This window comes from Quercus suber, unplaced genomic scaffold (genome assembly GCF_002906115.3).
Source record: "Quercus suber isolate HL8 unplaced genomic scaffold, Cork oak 2.0 scaffold_118, whole genome shotgun sequence".
In the NCBI taxonomy this organism is placed as follows: Eukaryota; Viridiplantae; Streptophyta; class Magnoliopsida; order Fagales; family Fagaceae; genus Quercus; species Quercus suber.
This window is the reverse complement of record NW_027069583.1, coordinates 292,589-295,344: the sequence shown is the minus strand read 5'-3', so window position 1 is coordinate 295,344 and position 2,756 is coordinate 292,589. Positions and strand designations below refer to the sequence as shown.

The 2,756-nt window shown below is 31.2% G+C and overlaps 1 non-coding gene across 1 annotated transcript; it reads right to left on the bottom strand.

Annotated features, from left to right (window-relative positions):
- Window positions 1-893: 893 nt before the first annotated feature.
- Window positions 894-2,046, bottom strand: LOC112031032 (uncharacterized). Its single transcript, XR_010629863.1, has 2 exons — window positions 1,639-2,046; window positions 894-1,078 (listed from the first exon to the last, which is right to left on the bottom strand). It is a non-coding gene; the product is annotated as an uncharacterized LOC112031032 (transcript).
- Window positions 2,047-2,756: the final 710 nt, after the last annotated feature.

The following is a 2,756-nucleotide window of genomic DNA, read 5'->3' as shown; positions in this document are numbered from 1 at the left end:
AAGAAAATTGCCAGGAATATTTCTGATCGTCTTTTTGGGCAAGTGGCCACTAGTAAATTGGCAATCAACAAGTGGTCCAATTCAAACGTCAAAAATAATACTTACACAAAAGTTATATTTAGTGTGTTAACTTTAAAATAAAAGCGTAATAATAAGGAAAATTATTTTTTATATTATTAATGTAACATTAATAATATTCATTACTATATTAATTTATAAATTTTTTGAAATAAAATTGGTAGTATTTTTTTGGAATAAAAATCTTTTGTTCTGTTTTTTATGTTCTATTTTGTACTTCATCAATTACAGTTGTCATGTGTTTTTTTATTTATTTTAAAAATTGACTTGTAGAATATACTTATAGAAAATATATACAATTTTATTAACAAATAATAATTGAATGAATGATTATTACATAATTTTTACATATGTTAGGAGCATCTCACCAAACAACCATGCATAATCTACTATCATGTGTTAAGCATAAAGCTCAAATGGTGATGAAACACAACGGCATCGTCTATGACAAGCGTGTATGTGTTAGTTAATGAAGACACGTGTGGGAAGTTTAGTTTAAAACTCACATGTGTAGTCACTTAAGTTACACAACACCCGATTGGACTAAAGGCTATTGTTAAGACTGTCTTCACAAGCCACAACGAAAAAAAATAAAAAGATAACAAATTAAAATACTGCCAAATCGCATTAACTTAAAAGTAGTATTCAACACAAAAAATTCATCAACCTAAATATAGAGATGCAATCAAGAATTAAAAATCTACCAAAATCTTCCCCATCCAGTCAAATCAGTCTTTAGGTATGCAAAGTCAGGTGTGAAAACCACACGATATGATGACTCACCTATGGAAACAAACCTCAGTTTTCGACGTACGAATGCTTGGATCTCTTTGCGATACATTCACCTTCACTACGTGGGCAATTTTTCCGAGATTTTTAAGCCTTGGCAATCCCCGTATATGAACTCTTTCACAAACCACTGAAGTGCCAGGCTTTGAACCGGTAGAAGTATTTACTCGCAAGCCATGAGATAGCTGCAGCCTAGTAGATTCACCAACAACTGCAAAAACCAACAAAAAAAAAATCATTACCCATCTACCCATTCAAAAGCCACAACAATTTCTACCTCCAAATGTACCTAACAGAACTCTCACTCCCCTAAAACTTAATTTCTCAAGCCTACATTTCGAATACCAAACAGTGCATAACATCCAAACTTGGTATCTAAGAATCAAATTTGCATCACAAAAAAACTGAAATGGAACACTTAATTCTATCAAATTAACAGATTCAAATGCCATTGCATAATGAAAAAGATAATAAATAATTTTCCTTACCACAAACCGAAATATCAAACATAATTTTACCTAAATATCTGTTACTAATCAACTGGCTGTAAAATGGTATTTTGTCATTGTTTGCCCTAGAAAGATAAGAATGCCATTTCTTTCCCTCAGTTTTCTTCGACACCAAACAGAATCATATGAGAAGGAAAAAGAAAAAAAAAATCCAATTCTACTACTTAATGCATTCAATTACTAAATACAAATTTCAATATAATAAATAAAATAAATAAAACCCTAGATTGTGAAATAGAACATGTAATGGAAGAAATGGTACCCAAAGAAGGTTCAGTGGCGGAGGCAATGGAAGCCCAGGCAGAAATTGCTAGGAAGATAAGGCAGGCAAAGCGGGCGGAGATCCGAACCGGTTTTGCAGAACCCATCATTTTCTGGGTTTTCTAGTGGGAAAGGTGGTGGGGTTTGAAAATACGGTGAAGTGGGGAGGGTAGTTCTGCTATTTTGCAATGCGCGCTACAGCTTTAATTGGGACTAACCGACTTTACACCGGCCCGTCTAGGTTCGATGGCGTGGCCCATGGGCTGTTCTTCTCCGACCCCAGTTTTCAATTCCAAGTCCTCAACTTTGTTTCCGATTATTCTTTACAAAATTAAAAGTTTTTACAAAAGAGATTAAATTTTATAAAGATGTGATTTAAAACTCAAGTTTTATTCTCTTTGAACTCAACATGACCCATCATCATATTACATATTAAAGAATAGGCATAAGCATATTTAATTAATTCTCATTCCTATTTGAAAATCTAACTTAACTATAAATTTATTAAGATGTTATTATATGTAGTAGAATGTATTAAGCAAAGACTTGTCTTCTTTGCTTTATGAATTTTTTGGATAGATAGGTTTTTCTTATTGAATTTTCCTCTGCTGCTTTATCAAAAAATTTATAAAAAAATAAATGAATGGATATCAATTTTTGAATAGACACATTAAGCTTTGAATAGACACAAAAGCTTAATGGTTAATATCATTTTTTTTTCCCATTTCATATCATCCTTTTCCCTAGTTTTAATGTTTTATCAATCAATTTTTCCTCTATTTCTTTATTATCATTTTTATGTGATTTTATTAATATTTTTAGATAAACACAAAAACTTAGTTGTTATTAACATTTTTTCCTAAAATAAAATCACTAAACAAATCTATATATATAACTATATATAATGGAGGAAGCCTAATCCATGGTTCACTCCCGTTATTACATGTGACATACCAAATGTTTTTAAAACCTTGAAATGACGTGTTGTTTCAAATCCGAACCAACGTCATTTGTTAGGAGCAAAGACACTGTTTAAAACAATGATTGTGTCTTTCGGCCACAACAAACAAAAAAATAAAAACATTACTTTTGTGCATTTATAGACACCGTATTTTGTAT